Genomic DNA, 9,545 nt, shown 5'->3' on the forward strand with positions numbered 1-9,545 from the left:
GAAAACCCATTCATGAAGCTCTCTACCACTGTTCTTGAGCTAATCTGAAGGCCACATGAAGTTTGGAGGTCTGTAGCCATTGACTCTGCAGAAAGTTGGTGACCCCTGCACACTATGACCTCAGCATCCGCTGACCCCGCTCCGTCATTACGTGGCCTACCACTTGGTGGCTGAGTTGCTGTCGTTCCCAGTGGCTTCCACTTTATTATAATACCACTGACAGTTGACTGTGGAATATTTAGGAGCCAGGAAATTTCACCACTGGACTTGTTGCACTGGTGGCATCCTATCACAGTACCACGCTGGAATTCACTGAGCTCCTGAGAGCGAGCCATTCTTTCACAAATGTTTATAGAAACAGTCTGCATGCCTAGGTGATGATTTTATACACCTGTGGACATAGAGGTGATTGGAACACCAGATTTCCATTTTTTGGATGGGTGTGTGAATTCTTTTGGCAATATAGTATATTTTGCAGAGAGGAATGGACAAACATTTCAGTCTGTAGATGTGCAATTTGGTAGAGACAGACCCTAGAAGACTTGCAGCTGTAATTGCACACTTTAGATTTGTATTTGTAAAAAATAATGAAAGCCATGAATAATTTTCCTTTCACTTTCAATATCAAATGTGTTGGATTTCTCTCTCAGTCTCTATCATTTTTTTGATTGCTGTTTTGCATCCCCACTTTTTGTGCATATTTTTAAAATTATTTTGGTGGTTGTTGTTATCATTGTCACTGTATAAAAACCCTACATGTTCTACTATTGTATAGTTATCAAATGATATATTGAATAAACATAAACTTTCTACTCCAGTGCTGCCCCAGAGCAGATAAAGCCTCTGGATTGCTGGCAGCAGCCCTTGCATGACAAAGGAGGATTACATTTCTTCATCCAGGATGAATAAGTCAGAATAAAGTGGTCCAGCAGGGGTGAGTGATCAGGGCACCTTGCCCTTGCTGTGCTTCCACTAGGGGTGGGAAATAAGGACAGAAAATATGCAGCAAAGACATGACCCGCTACGTGCCACACTTGTACCTGTCTGCTGCTCACAGTGAAGGTGAGGGATGCAGGCTGAGATGATGCAGCAGTACGCAAAATAAATACAGGGAAATCAGCGATTAGCTTCAAATGTTTTCTAATAACAATTGATGTCTGGGCTTCGAGGACATCCCCACTTCCCTCCATAAAACACACGGATATTAGAAAGTTTCACTATTCCATTATCCTCAAAGGTAATCCTCGAGTAGAGAGGTGATAAAGCTTGTTAATAACTCAGGAAAAACAATGAAAAGCAAAACGGTGTCAGCTTTAAAATAGCAGTTCCTCTCTGCAAAGACTTCCCCCACTGACAGCAGAGTGAATCTTTTCTTTTTCCAGTTCCATTTACAGCCACGAATCGCCACTGAGTCAGGAAGCAGAAGTTGGAAGAGGGGGCGATTCTAATCTTCTAATACAACATTCTAATTCCCGTCCTAATGTGCACCCCTAGTTTCCACCATTTACTGTAACGGAGCTCAATGAAAGTTCATCTCTCTCCCTTCTTCCATTCTTTCTCTCCCTGCTCTGGATATGTATGTTCACTTTCATCAGTTCTAAGTTCATCAGATTCTGCAACAACCCGGTTTGACCAATCATCATGCACCTGTCACATTTTAAATCTGTCATTCTCTCTTTCACAGTCATTTCAGTGTGGATGCTGCAACCTTCCTCCAGCCCAGCTACCTCCATTAATCAGCATCTAGTCCAGATCCTCAGAGGTGCTCATCTCATCCTGCATCCATCAGTCTCCTCCTTCAAGACGCCTCATTGGTTACTGGACCAGATTTTCAGAAGTCAACTCCTCATCTGATCCTGCATCCCTCATCAGCACCACCAGGGTCTAGACTCCATAGGGGGGTATCCTACTCCTGCTCTTTGACTCAGTACCCCTTCAAGTTGATGAGGTCACCACCATGTCACCAAAGACATTTCTCTGTCATTAAACTGGTTAAATAAATTATTGGTAAACTCATATTTAGTCTGTCCTGACTGAAACATTGGCACCGGGAATATTTGCATTTGGGGTGTGAGGCACCAGCTTGAGCTTGCCTGGGTTTGTTCAGGGTTGCAAAGGCAGCTGAGGATCATGTTTGGTTAGGGCATCTTGTGTTTATTTCAAATAAAGTTGCAAATGGAAAAATCTGTGACAAATTTTCAAGTCATAACAGAATAAAGAAAATCTCTGCAGCTTGGTTTAAAGTTTATTGATTGTTTAAAAGCAATTTGCTGTACCAACTCATTGTTATTCATCACAATCTCACCTATAGGACATAAAGTATAATTTTGACCCCTCCCAGCACCCTTTTCTCAGAGGAGAAGCTCTCATGCTGGGATATAAGTATCAACTTTGGATTCTTTTATTCCTTTAAAAAGGCTTCATACGGTGAGAATATCTGGCAGTCGGCAACATCCTTTAATTAGCGAACTTAATTCTGAACTAAATTAGCTACAGGTGTTATGTAAATTAGGCAGAAGCCCCCATGCGTAGAGTCTCACTATGTTAATTTATGGTAATTACTTTCTGACAGGAAACGACGCCATGGGAGAGTTTGAAGAAAATGTTCTTGGCGTAGACATTTGTTCAGACTTTTATTTTTTTTATCCACAGCAAAGACGTGTTTCTCTCCAGATTTTTAATACTTTCTTATTTCCTTCACTCTCAGGGGAACGCTCTGTGCTGGACAGCTGTGCTGTGGTCCTGAGCTAATCATTGGTTTATAAATAGGGAACTCATTATGCAAATAGCTGATTGTACCAGCTCTGAAAACTGTGGACACGGCAGATGTTTAAAACATTTAGAAAGTTATTCATGATAGACATGGTGTTGTTACAGTGGCCTTGGGTGGATACGTTCCATTTTCAGTGGGCCACATTGTCAAAAGTACAAACAGAATCACCTACCTGCTGAGCCAAAAGCTGTTTTTCTGTTTTCTCATTTTGGACACCCCCTGCTGTAAAGTGAAAATAAATCTGCATTTAGGTCTGTTGTATGACAGCTTACTGTGTTATGAACTACCAGGTCAAATTTCAGTTGAATAAAACATCTCCAAGTTTATAAAATTAAGCTTCAAAATCATGAAAAATGAGGCAGTAAAATCCATAGATATGGATACATAGATGACGTGTCCACGGCTGTTAAACGTAGCTGCTGTGCGTCTGCCGGTCCGCCATCTTGGAAAAGGCGGGATTAGCGAACGCTCAATATAAATAAGCCAACTTCGCCTGTAAAATCTGCCCTACCTTGCTTAATCCTGAACCAATCTACATGAAATTTGTTTTGTTACAAAGCTAAAGGCTTGAACATGATACTGACTACTTACTGGAGTTAAATCAAGGTACTGATTGTGGGTCTGAATGTCTTTAAATTAAAAAAAAAACTATTATGTCTATGATATGTACAGGGAACATCAAGTGTAATCGAATATGTAGAATCTATAATAAGATAGCTTTTGTTTCTCCTAATAGATTTATATAGATAATTTCTCTCCCTCTCGTCTTGCAACTGGCCTTTAATCTGTAGGCAGGCATACACTGTGAGTCGTCACGCCTTTTCTCACCTGATGATTTTTGAGTTTGCAGTGCATAGTAATGACACAACGGCTGATGTCGGCTTAATTACTCATGCAGGGGATGAATTTCTGACTTAAACACTCGCAGAGTCTCAACAGGTAAAAGTCCAAACAGGATGAGTCACGTGATTTCTAATTTCTCGTGATTTTTTTTCTTTATGGTACAACAAAAAGTGGCAAAACAAAGAAGGAAAGACCGAAGTTAAAGCTGAATGTTCCTGGCTTATTTGATCATCTTTATGTTGTCTAAAAAGCCTAAATCAAACTGATAGACTGACAGTACAGCATGCCACACACTGACTCTCTTTCTCTGCGGTGCATATAATGATGCTTATCGTCAAAACAAGAGAATTTTCCTGCATTTAAGTCAAATAGCAGTCTTCTGATGACTGATTTATGGATCTTTGGGATAGAAGAAAATTAAGGCAATCATATTTTTGGAGTGGGCAGTAAGAACTGTGTGCTTTACTAACGCCAATAAATTTATATGCTTTAGTTGTATATTTGAAGTATTGTACTTAATGGCATTATTAAAATAACACTGAGTAAAAAAAAAATACTTAAAGCCACAACTAGGAGGTCCATGCTTTCTGCCAGCAAAATTAAAATGACCAGTCTGGCTTTCAACAATCAGATGACGGTCAGTACCTGCACATAGCGAGAGAAAGACTCCACATTTCCTTCCAAAACAGCGGGTGCATTGTACTTTAAGGTAACAACTTATAAGTAACAACCCAGTCAGAAGTCCTGTACATATTTAAGGCCAGAGCACTAACATCAGAGCAAGAACCCTTCGTATATGTGGGCGTCAGCACACGAAGTTGGCATTTCAATGCTGTCTGCCCATTTAACTCAGTTGAACTCTCACTCTTTTGCACACGCCAAGATGGCGGCCCCGTAGACGTACCGTCAGATAGCGAATGCGTCGTCTTGATATCTATGGTAAAATCTGCTCCAGGATGGTGTGGGCGTGTCTGTTGAATGAGCTGAAGCCACGCCCACTCAGGAGAAATACTATCTCCCCAAATTAAAAAAATGCTTCGATCTGAATTGAGGAAAATGCGTACACCATTAGCCAGTCTCTTGTTCTTACGTTGACCTCAAAGAAGAGACAAAGTCAGTTTTCTGGCTCAAATCTTTGCTATGATGCTTTAAATGATCCATAGACCACTGCGGTTGATAGATTTGGTAAATTTAGCTCACAATGAACAGAAAAACAGCATTTAACTGACTGTTAACTTTCAACACAGGCAGTGACATCAGCTAACAACAGACTGGACTGAGATGAACTGCTCTGTGAGTTTATATGGTAGTGTTAGAGGGGCGGGGTCATTCCCTACTGTCATGAGCCCACATATTGGCCCCGCCCACATTAAACCAGCCAGGAAAAAGGTGAAAAACTTTCTAACAGTCTAAATCCAGAATTCAGTCACATGTAGATATCAGTGTTTTCACATGTTAACAGAAACCATAGTCCAACATTTATAGGGTGTTAACAGGTAGGAGGTACTTTTTTTTTTTTTTTTTTTTGAACAGACCCAAACTGTCATGACCCTGAATTTGTTTAGTTTCTTGGGTGTGAACTCTAGTTTCCCTCCTTGTGTTATGTTCCTTGTATTCCCTTTGGTTGTTAGTTTGTTGTCTTTGTATCCTCCTGTGTTTGCAGCGTCTAGTTTTAGTTTCTGGGGAATGTTTAATGTCTTTCAGTCCTTGTGTTTCTCGGTAACTGTCTTGTGGTGTGCTCCATGTTTCCTGTTTTATTTTGTAGTTGCCTTCCCTTCCTGTATTTAGGTTCAGTGATTCCCTCTATCTTGGTCAGACCATCATATGTGGTCCTTGTGTGACTTCCTGTGTTATTCCTCGTGCCTCTGTTTGCATTTTAGGCAAACATGTGGATATATGTGAAAAAGAGAAAAAGAAATACATACAGTGCTAAACAAATTTCTGCACTGGTCTGTCCAGAGTACCTTCTTCCAGTCATCAACAGTCCAGTGTTTGTGCTCCCTGGCAAATCTGAGGCCTTTCTGGATGTTTGCAGGCCTCAATAATGGCTCCTTAGCAGCTATTCTTCCCTTAAAGCCTTGTTCCATCAGTCGTCTGCTTATGGAGACCTTCTCAGACTCTGATGTAGAAGCATTCATCTCTGTCTGAAGACCAGCAGTGCTCTTCCTTCTGTCTCTACGTCAAATCTTGAGGTGTCTGACATCTTCTTTAGTTAACTTTGGTTTCCTGCCTCTTCCTTGGCGCATTTTGTAAGTACCAGTCTCGGCAGTTGACTCCAAAGCAGACTTGACCACACTGAGAACACTTTATGTCTTTCCCTATTTGTCTCAGAGACCATCCAGCATCATGAAGTGCTTTAATGCAGACTATTTCATTTTCAGTGAGCTCTCCATGTTTTACCATTTTGAACAGGAATGAGAAATTTCAAACTGAATTCACCGTCTTATACCCAAATTTGAGCTGGGCTTCTCTGAGAAGTCAGAAATGAATCAAGCATAACATTCAATCACTAAAGCTCATTTTTCTGTTCAGGAATGCAAGTAAATAACTATAATTTGACATATTAACCCAGAAGTATTAATGTGCTTTACTGATTTTTTTAGTTTTTTTGTAAATCAGTAAATTTTAAAATTCATGGATAACAATAATAATTATATTTAAGCATTAAAAATATCATTTGGGTTAAAGAGCTTCTACATATTGGTGCATTAACCATTGCAGAAACATAACAAATGATTTTGGTAATTACCAATGCTGTTGATTTAGGGCAGCTGTGGCATAAACCTTACTTTGGGTGGTGGTCTAATAAATTAGTTAAGCACTGTATATATATATCTATATATATAGATATATATATCTATATATATAGATATATATATCTATATCTATATATATATAGATATAGATATAGATATATATATATATAGTTGAAACCAGAAGTTTACATACACTATATAAAAAGGCACATAAACTTTTTTTTTCTCACCGTCTAACATTAAATCAGATTAAACTTTTCCTGCTTTTGGTCAGTTGGGATTACCAAAATTATGTCTATTTGCTAAATGCCAGAATAATGAGAGAGATCATTTTTTAGACAATTTTTTGTATTATTTTCTTGAGAGTCAGAAGTTTACATACACTAAGATTACTATGCCTTTAAACAATTTGGGAAAGCCCAGATGATGATGTCATGTCTTTGGAAGCCTCTGATAGGTTTAGTGACAACATGTGAGTTAATTAGAGGCACACCTGTGGATGTATTTTAAGGCACACCTGAAACACACTGCTTCTTTGTGTAACATCATGGGAAAATCAAAAGAAATCAGCCAAGATATCAGGAAGAGAATTGTGGACTTGCACAAGTCTGGTTCACCCTTGGGTGCAATTTCCAGATGCCTGAAGGTGCCACGTTCATCTGTTCAAACAATTATACACAAGTATAAACACCATGGGAATGTCCAGCCATCATACCGCTCAGGAAGGAGACGGGTTCTGTGTCCCAGAGATGAACGTGCTTTGGTCCAAAAAGTGAATCTCAACCCAAGAACAAAAGCAAAAGACCTTGTGAAGATGCTGGCTGAAGCTGGTAAGAGTGTGTCATTATCAACAGTCAAACGAGTCCTGTACCAACATGGGCTGAAAGGCCTCTCTCCCAGGAAGAAGCCATTACTCCAAAAGAAACATAAAAAAGCCAGATTACAGTTTGCAAATGCACACAGGGACAAAGACCTTAATTTTTGGAGACATGTTCTGTGGTCTGACTAAACTAAAACTGAACTTTTTGGCCATAATGACCTTCGTTACATTTGGAGAATAAAGGGAGAAGCTTGCAAGCCTGAGAACACCATCCTAACTGTGAAACATGGGGTTGGCAGCATCATGTAGTGGGGTTGTTTTGCTGCAGGAGGGACCGGTGAATTTCACAAAATAGATGGCATCATGAGGAAAGAACATTATGTGGAAATACTGAAGCAACATCTCAAGACATCAGCCAGGAAGTTAAAGCTTGGGCGCAAATGGGTTTTCCAAATGGACAATGACCCTAAGCATACTGCCAAACTGGTTACAAAGTGGCTTAAGGATAACAAAGTCAATGTTTAGGAGAGGCCACCACAAAGCCCTGATCTCAATCCCATTGAAAATTTATGGGCAGAGCTGAAAAGGCATGTGCGAGCAAGGCGGCCTACAAACTTGGCTCAGTTACACCAGTTCTGCCAGGAGGAATGGGCCAAAATTCCTGCAAACTATTGTGAGAAGCTTGTGGAAGCATATCCAAAACATTTGACCCAAGTCATACAGTTTAAAGGCAATGCTACCAAATACTAATGAAATGTATGTAAACTTCTGACTCTCAAGAAAATAATAAAAAATTGTCTAAAAAATGATCTCTCTCATTATTCTGGCATTTAGCAAATAGAATAATTTTGGTAATCCTAATTGACCAAAAGCAGGAAAAGTTTAATCTGATTTAATGTTAAACGGTGAGAAAAAAAAAGTTTATGTGCCTTTTTATATAGTGTATGTAAACTTCTGGTTTCAACTGTATATATGATTCATGTTTTTTTTTTTTTTTTTTTGCTATCATCGCAACGTTCGGTATTCACATGACTCACACTTGAACATGCAAGAAGGGTCCTAGAATCTGTATTTTAGTTGTTATCTTTTGTTTAATGATTAAAAAACAGGATAATTTTTGTTCTTTACTTGCAATAAAATCACTTTATTTTACAGAGAATATGAAAATATTGTTTCCAGTAAGTCTATTTAAACTTTGTGTTGGCTTTGCATAGAAACAGGAACAACTGTCATGTTTTCAAATTTAACATTTGACTCTATAACAGCAGCACAGAGCTTCTGCAGCAAACTGAATATTTAAAAAAGACAGATAAAAAAAAAAATCGCTAGATTTCTGCATCATGAGTAAGTGTGAGAGGATAAAAAGAATGTACTCACCAGGACGGCGCCCTGTGGTAGTCTGCACTGACTCTGTACCAGTGGCTGCGGAGGGGGAGAGAGCCTGTGGGTGAGGCGTCCTGGCTGCTGACGCCCCTATGTAGATTCAAGTACCACTATTTACACCTGGTCTGATCCTCATCATACCTGTATGTTTCAGTCATCACAGGAACTTTTTCATTATTTATTATGACTTTATTTGGTAATGTCATAACTACAACTGAAAGTTAATTTTTCTTTATTATCAAATTAAAACCAGCATTTTTCAGGGATCACCCTTGGCCTTGGTCATTAATGGTGCACTTTCTACATGCACTCCTGCATGTTTCTGAATCTGTAACCCCTAAGATACACCAGATCCATGTTCGGTCCGTCTCTGCTCCAGCACGGTAACGGACCAGATGGGTTCTAGTTTTAGTCAATGAGAGAGTTTCCACCTGCTCCGCTGCTCTGCATCTTCATCATCTCTGCTCCGGCAGAGCTGGAGCCCTCCACAGCAGATCTGCAGGACTTCTACTCCTGTTGGACGTCTGAGCCCTGTGCATAAATTCAGCATGGAGCATAGCGAATGTGACAGAAAGTGTCACTGAAACCAAATTAAAATATCTGGTTAAATTTCAGAATAAAATGCTCCATGTTGACGCCAGACTAATGCCAGACCGTATTTCCTTTCACTTTTACTAAATAATGGTGCGTAGCAGAGCCCATAGTCAAGTGGAGTTATCCCGAATTTCCATATACAGCGTGTGCGCCGAGAAACGCAGGCGAATCGAACTGCGGAGCACTTCGTTCCCTCTCTAGTCTATCAGAGCATTTCCATAGCCGGCGCTCCAGACCGGCAGCGGCACGTGCCCGGAGCGCCGCTCCGCTTCGTTTCAAATACGCTACAGGTCTATTTCGACGCCGGCCGCTGCCAAACCTCGTAAATTCACCATCGTTCAGAAAGCACCAACCATGGAAGTCACAAGAGTAGAAC

The sequence above is a fragment of the Cheilinus undulatus genome, linkage group 20 (genome assembly GCF_018320785.1).
Source record: "Cheilinus undulatus linkage group 20, ASM1832078v1, whole genome shotgun sequence".
NCBI lineage: Eukaryota > Metazoa > Chordata > Actinopteri > Labriformes > Labridae > Cheilinus > Cheilinus undulatus.